We start from the raw sequence: 22,924 nt of genomic DNA, 5'->3' as shown, positions 1-22,924 counted from the left end.
GGGTTCTCCAAACCCCCTCCTCCGCAACAGACACCACAGAACCAGAGGTAGAATCCTCCACAGTATCAGCAAGGCTCCAAGCCCAAACAATGGCAGACTCAGGGACAGAGACATGATCAGAGAGCATAGGGGCAGTACACACAGCCGGCGGGGACTCAGCAGTCCTCCAGGGGTGGGTACAGCGGATCTAGTAGGATAGGAGGTTAGGCTTTCTCTAGGCCTTAGGGTGCCCAGTTCCAAGCACGGGGTGCTTGCTTTACGTGTGGAGCCATGGGGCATATGGCGAGGGATTTCCCTTAGGGATAGGTGGCAGGAAGTCAGCGGATGGCCGCTTCAGAGCCGACAGTTGGGGATATGGGCAAGTCCCATAGAGTATTCGCAGCGGTTGACAACCGCCAGGCTGAGAATCAAGCCATGGTTATCGAATCTTCAGGTATGATCAAAGGTAATAAGGTATCTATTTTGTTTGATTCAGGAGCTACTGACTCCTTTATATCTCCATTGGTTGTGGAGCGTTGCGGGCTAGTGGCAACTAGACAGGCTGTCAGTTGGGAAGTGGAATTAGCTTCAGGGGCTAGAGTGTCAATGGAATCAGAGGTTGTTAGCTACAGATTGGCAAGGCCACCACTTTAGTAGACCTTAGAGTGACTCCACTTGGATCTTACGAAATCATACTTGGCATGGATTGGCTTTATGCCCACAGAGCCAAGATGGATTGCCGCTTGAAAAAGATCGAGTGTGAGGATGATCATGACTCACCCATAGTTATCACCGGGATTCAGAGGCCCATGTCTCTTCGTATGATCTCTGCAATGCAGCTTAAGCAGAGCATGCGGAAGGGATGTCAGCTTTTTGCTATCACTATCAGTGACAGAGGAGAAGAGGAAGAAAAAGAAACATCGCTTGATGACCATCCTATCCTTAAGGGATATTCAGATGTATTTCCTTCAGAGTTATTGGGAATGCCTCCCTGTAGAGAGATTGATTTTCATATAGACTTAGTACCAGGAGCCGAGCCAGTTTCCAAAGCACCTTATAGGATGACCACAAATGAGCTAAATGAATTCAAAATACAGCTCGAGGAACTTCTTGAGAAGGGTCATATTTGTCCTAGCGTATCCCCTTGGGGTGCACCAGTCATCTTCGTTAAGAAGAAGGCCGAATCTCTCCGATTATGTATGGATTATCGACAGCTAAATAAAGTAACCATCAAGAACCGATATCCTTTGCCCAGAATTGATGATTTATTCGACCAGCTTCAGGGTGCCAAAGTCTTTTCCAAAATAGATCTGAAGTCAGGATACCATTAGCTAAGAATAGTGGAAAGTGATATCCACAAGACCGCATTTCGCACTAGATATGGTCACTATGAGTTCACCGCAGTCCCATTTGGACTTACGAATGCCCCAGCAGCTTTTATGAGCCTCATGAATGGGGTGTTCCATAGCTTTTTGGACTGTTTTGTTATTGAGTTTCTTGATGATATACTTATATATTCTCGGAATGAGAAGGAGCATGAGGAGCACCTAAAACAGGTATTGCAGTGTTTGCGGGATAATCAGTTGTTTGGTAGTTTGTCGAAGTGTGCTTTCTTTCTGTCTAAGGTCAAGTACCTTGGGCACGTTATTTCTGGTGATGGGATCTCAGTTGACCCATCAAATATTAGGGCTATTATGGATTGGCCAACACCTACCAGTGTGACAGAGGTCAAGAGTTTCATGGGCTTAGCAGGGTATTACCGACGTTTTGTCGAGGGATTCTCTAGAGTTGCACACCCTATTACTTCTCTCCAGCGTAAAGGGAAGAAATTTGAGTGGACAGAGAAATGTGAGAAGGCCTTTTAGGAACTCAAGAAGGCACTTACTAGCGCTCCTATCCTTGTTGTACCAGATCCTACAGCTAACTTCATGGTTTGTATAGATGCTTCACTAGAGGGTTTAGGGGTAGTTCTTATGCAGGATGGTAGGGCCATAGCTTTCGAGTCTAGGAAACTTAAGACTCATGAACTTAATTATCCCATGCATGACCTTGAGCTCCCAGCAGTAGTACATGCACTTTTGAGGTGGAAACACTTCCTTTTAGGTCATCACTTCAAGTTACATTCAGATCATCAGAGTCTTCAATACATCTTCACTCAGCTGAACCTTAATGCACGTCAGAGGAGATGGATGGAGTTCTTGTGCGAATATGATTTTGACGTTCACTACATCAAAGGAAAGGAAAATGTAGTTGCAGATGCCTTGAGTAGGAGACGTCATGAGGTTTACACCATATCCATGGGCATGGATTTGAGAGACCGTATACTACAGCACTTGCCAGAGGATGGATGGTATGCAGAGGTTGGTCAGGTAATACGATCTCAGGTTACTCTAGAAGGGAAATATGTGGATTATTCTTTGGAGTCCGATGGACTGTTACACCATAGAGGGCACATTTATGTACCCTCCTCCAGAGGGTTGTGAGAGTTCATTGTCACGGAGGCTCATAGAGCTCCTTATGCAGCGCATCCTGGGGTTAAAAAGTTGCATGCTGACTTGAGGTAGTTGTATCATTGGCCAAGAATGCGGCAGCTCATTGCTGAGATAGTAGCTCAATGCCTCGAGTGTCAGAGAGTAAAGGCGAAGCACCGCCATCCAGGTGGGTTTCTCTAGTCTCATGCTATACTAGAGTGGAAGTGGGATACTATATCCATGGATTTCATCATTGGTCTTCCTACGTCTTCTCGTCGCCATGATGCTATCTTGGTGACAGTTGACAAGTTGACCAAAGTAGATCACTTTTCACCAGTCCGTATAACATTCACAGCTCCAGCAGTAGCACAGGTGTTCTTGCGGGACATTGTTAGACTTCATGGTGTGCCCCACAAGATTATTTCTGACAGGGATTCTCTTTTCACTTCTTCCTTTTGGAAGTCATTACAGGTAGCTATGGGCACTAAGCTCAATTTCAGTACAGCCTATCACCCGGAAATAGATGGTCAGACAGAGAGGGTCAATCAGGTGTTAGAGGATATGCTTCGCATGTATGTCATGGATCATCAGACCCGGTGGGAGGAGTATCTTCCCTTAATGGAGTTTTCCTATAACAATGGGCATCACACTTCTTTGGGGATGCCACCCTATCAGGCATTATACGGCAGGCCTTGCAGGACGCCCTTGAGTTGGGATCGCATAGAGGATAGAGTTGCTATTGGTCCTGAGGTAGTTCGGGATATGGAACAACAAGTGGATTTGATTAGGGAGCATCTCAGAGAGGCTTAGGATAGACAGAAGAAATATGCTGATGCAAAGAGGATAGATCGTAGCTACTTGGTTGGAGATAGAGTCTTCTTGAGAGTGTGACCGCATAAGAGTCCAATCCGTTATGGAAAGGGTTCTAAGCTTGCACCTCGCTTTGTAGGACCTTTCGAGATTCTTGAGAGGATAGGCCCGGTTGCCTACTATTTAGCATTGCCACCTAGCCTATCACGCATCCACGATGTGTTTCATGTATTAGTTTTGAGAAAATATATCTATGATGAGTCTCACATTTTAGATTGGGATGCCTTGCAGGTGGAGTCGGACGGGCAGCTAGCTTTGGAGCCCATTCGCATTTTGGCACATCAGACGTTGGCCCTTCGAGGTCGAGAGCTGGACCAGGTTAGGGTCTAGTGGGATTGTTATGATGAGGTCACGGCTTCATGGGAGGACGCAGCACGTATGAGATCAGAGTACCCCCACCTCTTTGATGAACTCCAGGAGGAAGTTCATGCCTAGAGGGGGAGGGTGTGAGGTCTCACCTCGACTCAGTCTGACATTTCAGTGGATTTTATATTTAGACTATTATGGATACTTTATTTTGATGCATTTTGAGACTTAGAACTTAATGATTTCAGGATTTGGATAACATTGCTATGTTTTGATGATTTACTTATATGCTTTATGAGATAGAACACTACATGATTGTTAGATAGGATGATATTGCAATGATAGATGTCGTTATTGAATTTGCAGGACTTTACTATGATAATAGAACAATGATGTATGGTTAAGTTTATGTGAATTGGGATGAAATTGCTTATGTGAAAATTGCTTGATAAAAGATGTATTTAATCTGTGCAGATGGAAATTGTATGCAAGTGATGATGTGTACTGTTATTCCTTTGAATTATATTATATGTGGATATTTGAAAGTACTAATGTGTAAATTGAGATGCGCAGGAAATTTACCATGTGACCATGGAAAATTATGGAGAACCAAACCTAGACTTATGTATGTTCGTAAGCCAAGGGTTGTCTATTTGGAGAGACAACACCCCATTCGTGTTGTATTTTATTCGTAATAGTATACACTGCATGAGTGTTAAGTGTTATTTAAATTTAATTTGTAAAAACCACAAGAGACGATTTCATGTTTTAATTTGTAAAAGTGTTTTATTTGTGTCACTTGACACATGTGTGGATTTAAGTTTAAATGTTTTAACTTTTGTCTCTTGGTGGGAAAGTGTTCAACTTTAGCTTTTTCAATTTATGTAACGTGATGTCATAAATACCTTGGGAAAGGAATCTTTGGAGACGTCAACATATATTTGACCCGAAAATAAACTTCAGAGGGGTTTAAAATGGGTTAAATGAACACCTAGGGGTAGTTTAATAGAGTTTCCTAAAGCCCATAAGGTATACCTAGGGGTTAGGGGTAATTTTAGGCAAGTTTCTACTTTTAAGTGACCTTTTTGATACTTTCAAAATTGGATTTTTTGAGTTGTGCGAAAATTGAAAATTAGAAGTTTAAATCTAATTGAGATTTTTCCTAATGGAATGGGAGTTTTTTTCCCATTCTTCTTTACTCTCCTCTTTGGTTTTTAGAAACTTGTGAGAACTCAGAGAATGAGCTTCTTAAGCAAGAATTGGAAAAATTGAGGGTAATCACCCACTCTCCATTTTTGGAGACGAGAGAATTTTTGAAAAGAAAAGAATAGTTTGGAATAGAAAATTTGACTAAGGGTAGAAGAAGAAGATCCGTGGATTGGGCAGCTCTTCCTCAAATATTATACTACCATTGGGCAGATTAAGGTTGGTTTCATTATCCTTTAAAATGTTTACTTTCTTGTATGTGTTTGAGAGTATGATCTGTGTAAGAAATCTGTGTTCTTGAATGTCTTTTTTTTGAATTTCATTTGGTATTTTTCATTATGCTTTGTTGTGTTTTGGGAGTTTTCTCAAGACCTCTTACTCTTGGGAGAGAGGAGGATCTTGTGGGTGGTAGCAATGACAACCCTCGAGTGAGAGACTCTCGTTTGAGAGCGATCACAAGGGATTTTTGTGTGACCCTTGTTGCATGGTCTGTTTGTGCAATGGGGGTCATAAGGAGGGATATAAGGCTAGAATGCCTTTGGGGGGCATAAGGAATAAGGGGTTGAAATTATTGATGTATTTATTGTGCCATGAGGTGGCTTCTGGTTATCCATACTTGCAGTTCTCCTCAGGGTATTGGTCCACTACCACTCTTAAAAAGGTCATCACCAAAGTGTGGTGCTGTGAAGCCAAGTTGGGAGTGTGTCTGAATATCTGTGTGTGTATTTATGCCTTCTATGTGTTTGCATGTTTGTTACCTGTCTAGGGCTTGGTTCTCTGAGCTCAGGGGTGGCTACCAGTTAGCCTAGGCTAGGAGGTGAGCACTCCGTGGTCATATTTGTGATTTATTATGCAGGAATGTCAGGAGAAAAGAATAGTAAAAGAGAAAAGTTGTAGAAGATTTTTGTTGAAGAAATCTAAATTTATTTGCAGTTATTAGTTTTGATAGGAGAAATACGCCCTCATTCGTTGAAATGAGAGGCAAGTTGTAAATTTGAAATATAGACATGAGAGTTGGGATTGTAGTTGAAAAAAGAAACATCCTGTAAATTTTGCAGAATATCTTAGAGTTGTAAAAAGCTTGTTTTATTTCTAATCCTGTTTTTAAAAAAAAGCTACTTTTGATTTGCATGCAATAGTCATTTTAATATGAAAATCGGTTGTATTTGATTCAGTATTTTCTCTTATCTGTGAAATTGCCTACATTCTACTTGCAAAAAAATATGAGAAATATTTATTGTTAGCATTTAAATGAGTGTATGCATGTTGCTTTAAAGGTGTATATTGCAGTTTAATCTTCCTATTGTAAATTTAAGTTTATGGATCCTAGAAAATAATAGTTGCAAGAATGAAATTTCATAATTAATTGTAGGAATAAAATCTAAAGCATTTTCTCTCTTCTAATCCCTGAACTTTAGTTTAATAAACTTTAGATTGTTAAGTTGTTATTAAATTTATTGATATCTGAAAATTTACCAAGCTACAAAAATAGGAGTCAAAAGCACAAAGATGGTTGTTTTATTTAAATCTGTCGTTATTTTAATGCAAGAAATAAATCTATAGCTATTTACTTTGTTGTTTTCTTTTTATAATTATTTACCTCAGACTTTAGCAAAATCATATTTATGCCTTTGATAATAAACAGTAAAAAAATAAAAATCAGAGTGTTAAAAATATATAAATTCCATCTAAATCCTATATTCACAAAGCAAATGGACCACAAAAAAAACATTATACATTTCTGTCATAGAAAATATAAATAAACTTCTATCAATGTTTATAAATATACATAATAACAAATATATATATATATATATATATATATATATATATATATATATATATATATATTTATATATATAATATATATATATTTATATATATAATATATATATATTTATATATATAATATATATATATTTTAAAAAAAAATTTAACAAATTTTTTTTTTATCAAATTTGAATTAAGCGGAGGGTTCGGCTGAGGGCCAAGCTCACTGTGCAATGCCCAGTGGCCGGCGGCCGAGCTCACTGTGCATGGCGTAGTGGCCGGCAGTCAAGTCCACTGTGTATTGCACAATGGCCGGCGGCCGAGCTCACTGTGCACTGCACAGTGGCCGGCAGCCGTGCTCACTGTGTAATACACAGTGGCCAGCGGTCGAGCCCATTGTGCCCTGCACAGTGGAGACTTCAGCGGCGCCGACTCCCGCCTCTCACCGCCTCCCTACGTTCGCTCATCCCGTCCGCCGCCCATGGCCGCCCTGCTTAACATTGGGTCAAAAAAAAAAAAAATTTAAAAGGGGAGAAAACCCTAGCTTGGTTAGAGCTAGGGTAGAGGAGGAAAATAAACAAATTTAAGGGGTTTTTTTAAAAAAAAGTGTCAAAGAAGTAATTTTATATTATGATTTAAATTAGGGTTAACATGAAAATTATTTTTAAAGTTGTGGAAAATTTATATTTAAAATTAGTTAGGGTTTCAATTTAGATAGACGGGGGAGTTTTAATTCCAATTAATTATTTTTAGAATTAACTATTTGTGAAGCCTTGATTAAATAGAAAGGGAAATTAATTCCTTGAAAACTAAATTTGACTTTGGAAAGATAATTTTCCTCATCGAATTATGTCATTAAGAAATTAATTTGACACTTTAATCCATTAAATTAATTAATGATTTAAAATGTCTTTTAGAGAATATGGATTCATTGGAGATCAATTTTTATCTACGTCTACCATTTAAATGAGTTTAATAAATTAAACTAATGACTATATTTGACGAGAAAATAAAATTTAAAACATTTAGTTTTCCGCAAATAAATTTTAATTAAATTTTGATACTTAGTTAGTATCAGAGTTAGTTTGATTATTTTTATGGGCAACATGTTAACACATGTCGTGATAGCGAACTTTGTTAATTAACTAGTTGTTTTAAAAAAAAAATCATTCCTTTTTTGCCCTAAATTTTGGGCATGACAATTTGGTTCAATAAAAATTGGCAATCTCTCATGATAATGTTAAGGAATAGAATTAAGTTTCTCATCCTTTGGTGCCTCAACGAGGTTTTCACCATTGGATACATCCTTTGTTTTTATGTTTTTGTGATCTAATACTGCCATTAAATGGTTTTCACCATTAGATCAATTTTTTATTTTATTCATTTTGTGACTAAGAGACTTGGCACTCTCCCAATTGAGAACTTTGTTATGAGATTCACTAGTGGAACATGTTTATGGGTTTATTGAATAAATGCAATGAGCAACGTCTTCATCATCTTGAATGATAGGGATATTGAGTGGCTCTGTTTGTTCCCAGTTAATGAGTTTAGGATATACTAATGGTAAGGGGTCATCTGGTGGATTAAGGTCTATAGAAGTATGCATCATGATGGATATGTTGTCAAAGTTGGTAGTAGTGAAGTCAAGGTCTATGATGGTACCCTCTTCAGAATCTATTTCGCTTTGAACCAGATCATCCTCACTAGAGTCATCGATATGTCGAGATCCAAATTCAAATGGTCTAGTCCTTGAATCTTGTCCCTTGTAGGTTATTGGCGTATGTTTTTGGATGATAAGGATCACTTTTTCATCACAAGATACTTCATTAGAGGAATTCCATTCACACTCATGTGAGTCAGTCTTAGAACTATCATGTAGCTTGTGGATCTATTCATATAAATTATGAGTGGCCTCCTCCTTTTTGATAGAAATCTCTTCTTGTTCACGTTAATATTATTCTTCCTGTTGCTTGTGGATTTCTTCTTTTATTTCTTGTTGTTGTGTTAATTCCTATGATGATTGTTGTAGGTGTGCTACCTTTTTGTTTGATTGTTGATGTTGTTGTTGATCTTGTGGTTTATTCTGTAGTCAATATCCTAGACCTGATTTGTCCTTGGCTTGTTCTGAATGAGTTTGAATCATTTATGTGATACCTTCTTGATGCTTGCCAATAGGACCCTTTCCTTTGTATCCCATCCGTTGCATGATTCTGAATCCATTGCCATATTATTATGTTGGGATTGTGATATCAACAACCGCTTCTCTGATTTATTCTTCATCTTTGTATAACCAATTTAGGGCATCCTTGTTGTCTATTTTATCTACTAATGTTCCTTCTTGGATGAATGCGCCATCAAACATTTTGATGGGTTGTGAATATTTTTTCTTTTATATTGATGGTTGCCTCTAAGACATTGGTGATATGGGTAACTGTGATGGACATAGGGATTCAAAAGAGTATTCCCCCATGCCTTTGTCTTTCAGTTATGTCCTTTTTTCAACATCTATGGATAAAGACTTGAGTTGATCTAGATTTCTTGACAATTTGGAAGTAAGAGCTTCCCTCTTATGTGATACTAAGACATTCTGAGCCAATTTCAGATTGTTGTAATAATAAAAAGGATTTGGGTTTGCTGATATTGATATTTCTTGTCCATTGTATGTAAATTTGAGAGATCGGTGATATGTTGATGGTACTGCTTGCATCTCATGAATCCAAGGATGACCCGAGAGTATACATTATAAGATAAGTCTATATCGAAGACTTGACAGATGGCATCCTTCTGAATTGGTCCCACTTTAATGGGTAACACTACCAATCCTTTTGTTCCTCTTTCTTCATAATCATATGCTTTTATAGTTATCTTCCTTTTAGGATCAATAGCTTTATTTGAGAAGCCCAATGCATGGATACGTTTTATAGTACATATATTTGGACCGGCTCCCCCATCTATTAGCACACATTTTATCCAATGTTTATATACCAAAACTTCAATAGGGAGAAGGGTATTGTGGAGATGATTTAGAGATACATCATCATGTTCTGAGAATGATAGATTATTAGGTGTGGTAAAAAGTGTAATCTTGAAAGAGTGAAACTTACAAGAGAGACACAAACAACTCAAACACACCAATGGTACATTATATTTGTGGATTAAAATGAAAAAAACATGTTAATCAACAAAATATCTAAAAGAGTCTCATTATCCTCTATCTCTAGGGATCCTTCAGATTCAAGGTGGCTCTCAGCTTGGAAGAGCACTTGATCTCTAGGATGACAACCTAAATAATGAGAGATATGTAAATCTAAAAATCTAAATGTATGCAACTATGATCTTAGTGATATTATTATTGATATGAAACTAGATATGCTACCAAAATGAGAAGATTAGTGGGAGATTAAGCTAGCATGATGATGAGACTAAGACAATCTATTACTAATATGATATTTTATTATATGCTAAACATGAATTATTTTGATTATAATGCTACTAAATGATCTAATTGCTATTATCAAAGACAGGCTAAAATGCATAATGAAATGAGACTATAAGTTAGATGCATGAAGATTTGAATATCTTTGATATGAAGAAATGAGCTCTATTTATAGAAGAATTGGTCAAATGGATGGCAAAGATTGAATTGGCTTGACAAGGGCTAGGATTGAAAGTTATCAATCCATGTGAGGTTTTCAACCCAATCTCATGTTGACAAGTGTCACCATGAGATTGCTTGAGAGGAGAGGGAATAAGAATTAAATGCTTGAGAAGAATTAATGGTTAACCACATGTGGGCAAGAGTGTTGGATAAATATTTTATCCAAGGTTGTAGGCTATTATCCATTGGTTCAATTCTTGTGAAAAGTTAAAAGATAGTCAAAGGGACAAGCCATGACGGGTTGATGTGTTGAAGGGCTGATGTTTTGTAAGAGCCTTAAAATCTCTTTGAAGACTTTGGAAGTTTATCTTGTGTTAAGAAATAAACCTTCAAGGATTTTACAACAGCCTTTAATGGTTTGGAAGACTCTGGATGTTAATTTGTAAGAGCCTTAAAAATTTGGGGAACTCAACAAGTTAATTTGTTGAAAAGGATAAAGTCTTAAATGCATTTTGAATAATTTCTTTCAAATTTGGAGAAGTGACCCCAAAATTTAGGGATGTGAAATTATTAGAAGAAATTAGGCTAGTTAAGTGTGATTTGAGATGTTCTAGAAGAATGCTTAGGATACAAGTGGGAAATGTAGTAGAATTCAAGTAGGAGGAAATATGATAGAATGTTTTATTTCAACTAAAATGGACAGACCTTGCATTTGTAGAAAAATATAAGTGGGAGGGGAATTTATAAATAAATATTGATTTATTTATATGCAAGAAGATGAATTTAATTAAATGTAGATTTAATTAAATAGGGAAAGGGGATTTAATCAAATAAATAGAATTTATTGAGTTAGTAGAAGAAAGGGGAATTAATCAAATGTTTGAATTTAATTAATGGTTTGTCTAGAAGAAAATGGATATATTAAATAAACCTTAGTTTAATTAATAGGTGGATAACAGATAATTAAACAAATAAAATTCATTTAATTAAGTGTGCAGAATTAGGTGTCAATAACTAGGACTCAATATATTGTAAATAGGCTTTAAACTCAAAGAGAAACTATCACAAAGCAAACAATTGTAGAAAAGATATTTAGATCTCTTCCTCCAAAGTTTGATCTAGTGGTGACAGTCATTGGAGAAAGTGAGAATTTACATTCTTTCAATGTCAGAGTTGATAGGTTCTTTACAATCTCATTAAGAATGTATACAACATTCTTTGGAGAGCCCAATGCACATTTATCAATCTATAAAAAGAATTGAAAATAAATCTACAACTACTTCTTCTCACTCCCATAAATCTCAGGGGGAGTTTATTACAAATAGAGGATGGAGTAGAGAAAGAGGAAGAGGAAATAAAATAGGAAGAGGAGGAGGATGAACTTATATGGATTATAGAAGCATCCAGTGCATGTATGTCAAAGGAATGGACACTATGAATCTGAATTCAAAAAGAAGAAATTTTGAGTTCAATAAATATGGAGGGAACTATACTAGAGAGTCATTTGGAGAAACAAAGTACTCAACATTCTTCGGATGCAATTTCGCAAACAAATCACAAAAAGATGTGTGGTTCCTAGGAAACAACTTCTCAAATCATATGACAAGTAAATATGATATCTTTATCAAGTTAGATGATGTTAGGACCGAGAGGCAACTGAGAGGGGGGGGAGTGGTGAATCAGTTGTTTATGAATTACAACCCAAATATGAGAATCAAACTTGATACTTAATACCGGTAAACCAATGTTAATGTCGGTTGATAGATTAACAATTAGTATTAATACCAATAAAGCATAAAGCATGAAAGAGAAATAGAAACAACATCCACAACACATAACACATATATTTTTGACGTGGAAACCCTGTAAGGGGAAAAACCACAGTGGGAAAACTTACCCACAATTAGATGATACTACTGCAGATAGCATGTGTACATAAATGTGGTCTACACATGCAAAAATGCCAACCTCCTAGAGCACACTACTCAAATGGGAGTCGAAATGAGAACAATAGTATGGTTAGATCCTAGAATAATGTACTGCTCAAAATAGCATCCCCAATGCTGGATTCAGTATCCGTTAAGCTCTGATAATCACCTTCAAACCTTCCTTGAACCTTCAAATGATGTCTACTTGAATAGCTCTACTTATATTCACATATACCAAATGCCACACTGTTACAATACCATTTTGTGTTACATCCATCTTACAAATGAGATCTTACATACATACCAAACCTAAGACCAAATGTGTAGGTTGTCTCACTAAGAATATTACATTCAAATCAATTACAATTAAGTAAAGATGCAATGCATCATGTCGACTCAATACATTTCAATCAATAAATCATCTCCATAACATGTTGTGCTAAACTGGAATAGATAACGTGTGTTGGTGCATAACCTAGACCAATTTGCCGAAAACAACAAATATGTGAAACCGATTAGACCAATAACCAAAGCACCAAAAACAAATATCCAAACCATGTCTTCGACATAGAAAAGTGATCTCCAGATGATAACAAGTCTTCATCAATGTCGGTGAACAATATAACCTACCAATGAACCAAATGTCAGTGAATGTGCATGTCATTATCCATGCCAGTGAACACAATGTGCCAAAAACATAACCATAGCTCTCCAGAAAGATAAGTGTTGACATCAATGGCAAAACTAATGAAACAAATCTATAATACCAACAATCTCCCCCTTTGGCATTGATGGAAACACTAGATGGAAAATCATCTAAGTGCTAAAGTAGAAATGCCAAAAACCAAAAACCAACATATCTCCCAAAATAGAGATCAATACCAGAAATCAAGAACCAAAGTGCAGAGAGAAAAAATCTCTCCCCCAATGAATAATGTCTCCAAAAGAATAATCTCTCCCCAAAGGATAACATTTTTCCATAGATATCTCTCCCCCTTTGACATCAAATGCCAAAGAAAAATAAAATACTAGAACATACAACCAATTATTTTAACCAGCTACTCCCCCTGAGAAGTAGCTCTCCACCATCAAAGCTAGAAAAAAGGTTTCTTTGTTAATTTTTGTTGGTTTGATGCAAAATTTTAACTGTCTAAGTTTCTACCACTGAGGGTACTACCCCCAAGTTGTTCTTTGAGATATTCATAAGCTTCCTTAGGCAAAGGCTTTGTAAAAATATCTGCAATCTGCTCTTTAGTATTCACATAAACCAATCATACTTCTTTTGCTTCAACATTATCTCTCCGAAAATTGTATTTTATAGAAACGTGTTTAGTCTTAGAGTGAAATGCTAGATTCTTTGATATATCAATGGCTACTGAATTATCATAGTAAATGATTATAGGTTCTCTGCATTTTACCTTTATGTCCTTCAACATTTGTTTAATCCATAATACTTGAGTACAATTAGTTGCTGCTGCAACATATTTTGATTCTGTTATTGATAGTGATCTACAACTTTGCTTCTTGCTCAACCATGAAATCAATTTGCTACCAAGAAAGAATGTTCTGTTGGTGGTTCTTTTTCTGTCATCAACATCTCCTGCCCAATTAGCATATGTGTGTGCACATAAATCAAATTTTTCATCTCTAGGATACCATAAACCAAGATTTGTTGTGCCTTGTAGGTACCAAAAAATCCTTTTCACTGCCGACTCATGATTTTCTGTAGGATTACTCTGAAATTTTGAGACAATACATACTGCATTCATTATATCAGGTCTTGTTTGTGTCAAATACAGTAAATCTCTAATCATTGATTTTTATCTTGTCGGATTAATAGGAGTTGAATCATCCTTCAATGATAATTTATAAGTTGTAGTAAGGTGAAGTATGCTTAGCATTTTCCCTTGACAAGTAGTATCAAGATAGATTCTCAGTGAAAAAATTGTATCGGGAAAATTTCCACTAGAGTTTGTGCATGCTGACATTTGTAATGGCATGCAAGAGGAATCCTTTAGTAAGAATCTAAATTTTTTAACTTTTATTGATGGTTTCTCATTTCATGCAAGGTTTTATTTTCTCAAGCAAAAATCCCAAAATTTTGTGTGCTTCAAGCACTTTAAGACTTTATTAGGAAAATTAGAGTGGGCCATTTCTCAAAATCGTAAAAAATGATAGAGGGGGAGAATTTATCTCAAAATAATTTTCTAATTTTTGTGTCACTAATGGCATTAAGAGACAAATAAATATATCCTACACCCCCCAACAAAAGAATGTTATAGAAAGGAAAATTCATACTGTAAAATGGCACAAAACATGTTCCAGTCTAAAAAAATTACCAATTGCTATTTTAGAGTAGCAATAACCACAATAGTATATATTTTGAATAGAATCCCTACTAATTTGGTTAATAATATCACTCATAAGGATTCTTGGAGTGGTGACAAGCCTTTGATGGCCCACTTTCATGTTTTTGGATGTCCTACAGATTTTCTTGTTCTAGATTAGAAGGAGATGAAGTTGGATGCAAAAATACTAACTTTGTATCTTTATGGGATATTATGATACAAATAAAGGGTACAAATTCTATAGTCCTGACACAGACATAAATCATTATTTTAGATGTGTTTTTTGATGAAGGGGGAGCATGACAATGGAAAAGAGGTGTTCAAAAAACCACACCACTCATCTTGGGTATTGATGATGATCAAGTTCCTCCTCTTCAAACAATCTCAATTGGAAGTTAAAGCTCTCATGATAGATCAAGATTGAGTCCTCCAAGATCAAGTCCACCAAGTTCTTGAGATAGCATAACTTCAGATGATAGTTAAAGTCTAGCATCATGTCCAAGATCTTTATGAAAGGTACAAAAATTGAATGAAGTTTATCATAAGGGATCTAATATAAATGAAATTATCAAATTTGCATTATTTAGTTTAATTCAAGATGAAAATTTTGTGTATCAAGATGTAGTTAAAGAACAAGTATGGATTGATTCTATGAATCAAGATATTCATGCAATTGAAAAAATAACACATGGGAATTAGTGCAACTTGAGAAAGACGAAAAAGTAATCGGTGTCAAATGGATCTATAAGGTGAAATATAATGTTAATGGTTATGTTAAAAGACACAAAAGAGGATTAGTTGGCAAAATATTTTAACAAACACCTAGAGTATATTATTCATGATTTTTTTCTCCAATTTCTAGATTTGATATAGTCAAGATTATCTTATCTTTCTTTGTAGAACACAAGTGTCTTGATTATCAGATGAATGTAACATTAGCCATACTAGATGGTTATGTTGATGACAAAGTATATATGGAGTAGGCTAGGGTCTATGAAATTATAGGAAAATAGTAATTGATTTACATGTTTAAGAAAGGACTCAATGAGTTGAAGAAAACTCATCATACTTGGTATGCATTTATTGACAATTATTTCTTAATGAAAGGCTTCCATCAAAGTCCCTCTAAGGTAACCCTCTCTATCCAACATTTTGCTAATGATAATATTATCATTTTCCTTTGTATTGATGATCTTATTTATATAGGTAATATAACAACACTCATGGATAAATTTCAAGAAGAAATGAAACAAGAATTTGATATGTCAGATCTAGGAATCATGCATTATTTTACTGGTATGGATGTACAATAACAATCTGAAGGTATACCCATTTCTGAAGCATAGTATGTACCTAATTTTTTAAAGAGGTTTAGAATGATAATATTTACTCCAATTACTACCCATGTACCCTTTGGTAAAATTAACCAAGGAAGATGCAAGTTACAAGAGAGATGCAACATTATATAAAAGTTTGAGCCTTATGAACGTCACTACTACCAGACCTAATATTATGTAATTTGTGAGACTCATAATTTGAATCATGCAGGATTCACATGATACTCTTTGGCAATTTGGAAAAAAAAACCTAAGGTAGGTGCTTGGTACACAATATTTTGGCATTCATTATCGTCCTAGAATCCCAATTTAAGTTAGCTAGTTACATGGATTATGATTGGGCTCATTTAGTGGATGATAGAAAATTAACTTTTGGTTTTGTTTTCTCATTTAGTTTTGGAGCTATTTCATGTAGTAAAATATAGGCAACCATGGCTCTTTCTTCTATAGAAGTTGGATTTATTATAGAAACAACAACAAGATATGAAGTTATTTCGATTCACAGGATCTTGGAGGATATTTAGTTGGTTTAAAGAAACATCTAACTACAATTTTTAGTTATAATAGTAATAATTTATCCATGACCAAGAATCAAGTGTTTTAGGAAAGATCAAAACTTATTGATATTTGTCATCATTTTATTGATTATTTGGTTCAAGATGGGCAAGTGGAATTGTAATTTTGTCCTACATTTGAAAAAATTTCTAACATATTCACCAAATCTCTTCCTATACTTAGTTTTATTTTTTTAAGAACACAATTGTGACTCATCCCCATTATTTATCTAGTGGGAGATTAAAGACATGCATGCATGCATTATGGATTCACAACAACCTCCTACAATAAAGTATTATTCAATTCATAATTTTTTTCTTCTTCTCTTTAGCTTCTCAATGTCTTTGCATAATAAACTATGATTTCTATCTATGTAGTCTGTAAAGGTAGCTTACTATTTTTTTTAGCATGATCTATTGTTTTCTAGCATTATCAATATTCATGTAGTTGTTCAAGAATAATCATACATTGTATTTGATGCATAATATTTTTTTTCTTTACTTGAGATTTAGCTTTTTATTAGATGTTAAAACATGTTTTAAAGGGTCTCGAAACCCTATACAAATAGGATTTATTGAGATAAAAATATAATAGTAGAACACTACCAAAGATAACCTACAAACCTATTGACGATTTTTCCTACTGCCTCCAACCCTAAGGAGAATAAATACTCCTAGGTTATGAGACTATGAGCCTATTGTATTCAATTAACACTATCATCAAGCTGAAGACAGATAAACACAACACAACTAGGCTACACTTAGTCTTCTTCAGTTCGATTTCCACCAAACTCGGGAGGGTATTCCTTACCATCAAATATTATAAATTTTACCAATGAATATCATTATATAGTGGCTACAGGTTTCTCAATGATGGATAATTCTCAAATTTATCAACAAAGGGTTTTCAAAATCACCGATTATTCAAAACTTATCCTATTTCTTATGATTAACTATTGAAATAATCGCAACTCTTCATTAACATTGTATGAATAAGATGTATAATGTTAACATTTTCATCTCTTATTCTTGCATTATTTATTAATCTGAAGGATGCTTAAATACATAACAACTTGAAAAGGAAAGGGAGAAAGGAGATTAATTATGGTTTTGAAATATTTTGAAATCAATCATGAGATCTCTATAAACCAGTTTACAATCCATGGAATAGAGTCAATATCATATTGAATGCATACACCAAACAAGAACTTGATGATGTTAGTGGGCCCAAAAAAACATTGATGCCTTACACCAGTGTGACCCCTTTTGTCACTACATAAATCATTCTTTAATTAATCTAATGAATACTTCTAAAATTAATGTAATATGATTGAAGGGCATTGATTTATTTTTTGAAGAAAACCTACAAACATTGTATGACATTCACAAAACCTTGTGAAGACAAATAACAAAACCCTTGGTATTTTGTATTCATGTAAAATACAAAATACACTGTAGAGAGATTTATTTTTCATAGAAATTTTCATTGAAAACCATAAGCTAATTCATACTGCCCTTAAGAAAATTTACATTCTCCTTGTTCTTAACAATCTCCATGACTAAAACCCTAATGCTAAATCCACTAATCTCTAAATTTGACCAACCAGAATCCCTTTCTAATAGGCTTGGCATTCCTTTTATAGCAGTATTGAATGCAACAAGATTCAAGCTATTTACAATTGACTTCTTTTCATTTTGACATGTTTCAAATTATGTGCCAAAAAGAAAACCTTTTAAAATTTTTAAATAGGACAAAAATGGACCATGTGTGTACCAAAACCGCTTGTTGGCATTACAGTAAGAAAGATTGTTGATATTCAATAAGGATATTGAGAAGGCTGTTAGAGATTATTGGTATAATTGAAGAAGGATGATAACTATCTTTATAACATTATTTTGTCATTGATGTCAAGAAATTGATTATCTGATTCAGTATGATGTTGCCATATCTTGAGAAGATTGATTTGAAGAGAATTAAGATGTCGATAAAAGACACAAAAAGAATGTGATGAATAAGGGGAGAAATAAGTTATTCAATGGGCAACTATTACCGAGTTAGACAATGGTGAGATCATGATGCTTAGATTGTTTTGATATTCTACATATGTTGTTGATTGTAAGGTTTATACTATACTATGTCACTGAGCAAAGAACCTAGTCGGTAAACCCTAAGGTTATCGATATCGGTTAATGAAGGTGGAATGTCTACCAAGTAAATTTTAGTATTTACTGAGTTTCAACCGAGTTATGATAGTGTGTATTGGATGGATAAAAACATTATTTAATGAAGGACAATGATTAGTTGGAGATGTATAAATGATTGGTATGTCATGCATGAAGTTTGTTAAGGATCTATGGCAAAGGAAAATCGACAGGAAGATCTACAATGCAGATTGAAGCGCAATAACCTTGTGAAAGTTCCAAGAAAGGACTGCAAGTCCCAAGGCAAGGTAAAACATTTTTAGATCGAAGGATACATTTAACCTAGTCAAGTTTGAAGATCTGATGGCTAAGATTGATCATGGGAAATTTGATCAAGGAGATTTAGCGGTTAGCAATTGTTTATAAATAAGGAATTATTGATAAACACTGTATGCGGGCAAGTGTATGCACAGGGATGCTACATAGTGATTACCAAGCACAGAAGCTTGAAGACTTGTTTGAATAATAGAGTAGAGAGCCCAGTAGAGGAACAAATAAGTCCTATGACTAGATTGTTTTGAGCAAATAAGAATCTTCTTTAGCATTTCAGATGTGAAGTTGCAGATAGATTTATATTACTATTATTTTGTAAGTGACAAAAAATCTCTTAACCTAGTGGACTTAACAGTCTTATATGTAAACCCTCTAGCAAGGTAACATTCTAAATGAGTGTTTGAAATCCTTTGATAAGGTCTAACAAAGTGAAGATCCTAACAGATTTGAGGGAAATCCCTTAACTGGGTCACATCTAGCAATGTGTTTGTAATCTTTAACAAGATTTACTTTTAACTGAGCATACTCTAGAAGAGTATATTTCTTAGTGGGTCCGAAATTCCACAGTGGTTTTTCCCTATTTCGGTTTCCATGTTAAATCTGGTGTTGTGAGTGTTATGATGATTATGTGTTTATGAGTTTGCATGTTTAGCAGTTTTGGTCAAGTTGCTGAAGTATATGTTACGGAGGTTGAATCTATTGATTTTATGGAAGTTTAAGTTTGTATGATTCACCCCCCCCTCACATCTTGTTAGCTACTAGCATTATTACTTTACATTAAGTATTAGAACTATTAATTGGTATCAGATCTTTGGACTCTGGAAGAAAATGTTTAAAGGTAGTTGAGGCAAAGATCTGAAGATTTATAAAAGGGATGCATCGAAGCTAAACAAGTCAAGTTTCTCCACATGGCAGAAAAGCATGAAGCTACATTTATCAAGAATTGGAGAATATGCAATATATTATTTGGAAAATGATTACATTGCACCAAGCACCAATCCTATGACCTTGGAAGAGATTAAGGCAAAGCAAGAACATATTCAAGCTATGATGGAAATAACATCAGCATTGACCGACTCAGAGTTTAATGATCTAGAAGGCTGTAATGATGCAAAAGCAATGTGGACTAAGCTCATATCTGTGTATGGAGGTGATGAACATGTTCAAATAGAAAAAGTAGATCATCTAAAAGGACAACTTGAATCCATGAAAATGAATGAAGGTGAGAACATAACACAATACAGTACAAGACTAAAAGAGATTGTTAATCAAATTAAAGGAGCAGGTGGAACTATTGAAGAAAAGGATATAACAAGTAAGTTGTTGAGAACCCTTCTACCAACTTATGCTATTAGAGTCTCTGCAATCAATGAATTGAGGTCTGTACCTAACATGCCATTTTCTTTGGATGCTACTATTGGTAAGCTACATGCATTTGAGTTAAGCAATTTTGATAACAGTGGGTCTTTGGTAAATAAAATAGAATCTCCATTCAGTTATTTTCGTATTGGTGAATTTGATGATTACAATGATAGAATGAGTAAATACTCTGAAGGGGATCACAGTGGAGCAAGTGAAAGATTTCACAAGAACATGGAAAAAGTGCACAAACTGTATGAGGAAATCAAGAAGCAAGAAGAGTTTGAAACATTATTAACCAGAAGGTTACCAAGAGGAAAAGGTAAGTATAAAGGAAAGCTACCTTTAAAATATTTCAATTGTGATAAAATAGGACATATGGCTTCTAACTGTCCTAACAAAGAATCAAGTTAAAAGAGAGAATACCGAGATAACAAGTAGAAAGACAACCAATACAGAGGACACCGAGACTTCAGAAGGAGAGATAAAAAGACATGTCTAGTAGCTAATGAGGAATCCAATGATGATGAATCTGATGAAACTAATACTGAGGAAGTTGTTTATGTGGCTATTAAAGATGGATCTGATGAAGAAAGGTATGAAGAAAAATCCCTAATATCTCACATAAATAATAATGATTCTTGGATCATAGATAGTGGATGCTCACATCACATGATAGGTGATAAACACAAGTTTGTTAAATTAGAAGATTATGACGGAGGCTATGTAAGATTTGGTAATGATGCACCATGTCTGGTGAAAGGTAAAGGATCTATAACACTTCTTGACAATGCTAAATGTGATGATGTATACTGGGTTGAAGGATTGAAATACAATTTGTTGAGTGTAGCACAACTAAACAATACAGGATACCGAATAGAATTATAGAAAGGAATTGTTAAAGTTCATGACAAGCATGGAAAGTTAGCTGCTACTAAGACACAAACAAAAGGTAATACATTTCATCTAGACTCAACTCGAAACAAGTGTCTTTATGCAAAGATAGATGATACCTGGTTATGGCATAAAAGGTTTTGTCATGTAAATTTTGATAATCTGATCAAAATAAGTAAGAAGCACCGAGTAAGAGGTCTACTGAGTCTGGAAAAACCTGAGAATGCTATGTGTTGAGGATGCCAGATGGGTAAGATGACAAGATCAAGCTTTACAAGTAAGTCCTACACTTCTAAAGGGATTTTAGATCTAGTGCATACTAATCTTTGTGGTCCTATGAAAGTTCAAAGTTATTATGGTGATAAATATTTCATATTATTTATGGATGATTACTCAAGGATGATGTTAGTCATGTTTTTAAAAGAAAAATCAGAAGCTTTTCAAATGTTTAAATGGTACAAGGAAAGAGTTGAAAATGAAACAAGAAGACAACTAAAATGTCTTAGATCTGATAGAGGAGGTGAATTCACTTCTGTTGAAGTTAACTTATTCTACAATGATCATGGTATAAAGAGGCAAGTATCTGCACTGAGAACACCTCAGTAAAATGGGATAGCCGAGAGAAGAAATAGATCAATTGTGGATTGTGCAAGAACCCTGATGATAGAAAAGAGGGTACCTCAAACATTTTGGAGAGAAGCAATCAACACTGCAATTTACACCCTGAACCGAGTAACTATGAAGACACCATATGAAATCTGGTATGACAAGAAACCTAATGTAAGTTACTTTAAAATCTGTGGAAGTAGATGCTATGTTCACAAAGATGACAGAAATGGAAAGTTTGATCAGAAAAGTGAAAAGGAACATTTGTTGGTTATTCTTCTAGAAGTAAAGCATTTAAATGTCTGATCAAATCATCTAACAAAATAGTGGAAAGTGCAAATGTGAAAATTGATGAATTTGCAGAAAGAAATGATGAAGGAAATTCCAAAGAACTAGATTATTATGAAGAATTCATTTATGTTCAACCGAGAAGTCCTACTGAGAAAGCTGCTAAAGAAAATGAAGATAATGTCCAGTTATCGAGTGATGAAGAAGATCATACAAAACCTACCGAGCCTATATTAGCCAAGTATGTCAGAAGACATCATGCATCAAGTTAGGTTATAGGAGATAAGGATGATCCAGTGATGACAAGGAAAAAACTGAGACAGAACACATGTCTAATTTCTAAATTTGAACTGAGAATAGTGAAAGAGGCATTTGCCAGTGAAGATTGGGTAAATGCTACGACAGAAGAGATTGATCAAATCAAGAAGAATGACACATGGACATTGATCGCAAGACCAAAGGACAAAAATGTAATTGGTACAAAGTGGATTTTCAGAAACAAGCTAAATGAGAAAGGTGAGGTGATTTGCAACAAAGCAAGACTAGTTTGCAAAGGTTATGCTCAAGAAGAAGGAATAGATTATGGTGAGACTTTTGCACCTGTGGCTAGACTTGAGGGAGTAAGAACATTATTGGCATATGCTGCTTTCAAAAATTTCAAGGTATATCAAATGGATGTTAAATCTGCATTTTTGAATGGTATACTAGAAGAATAAGTTTACATTGAACAACCTGAAGGATTTGTTGAAGACAAGAGTAAAGATCAGGTATGCAAACTGAACAAAGCTTTATATGGTCTGAAACAAGCACCTAGAGCATGGTATGAAAGACTACACTCTTATTTGATCAAGAATGGCTTAATGAGGACAAGTGAAAACAACAATATGTACATGAAGAAAGATGAGGACAATGGAATACTGATCTTAGCCATATTT

This window comes from Cryptomeria japonica, chromosome 5, assembly GCF_030272615.1.
Source record: "Cryptomeria japonica chromosome 5, Sugi_1.0, whole genome shotgun sequence".
Taxonomy (NCBI): domain Eukaryota; kingdom Viridiplantae; phylum Streptophyta; class Pinopsida; order Cupressales; family Cupressaceae; genus Cryptomeria; species Cryptomeria japonica.
The sequence above is the reverse complement of the archived record's forward strand: the minus strand, read 5'-3'. Positions refer to the sequence as shown.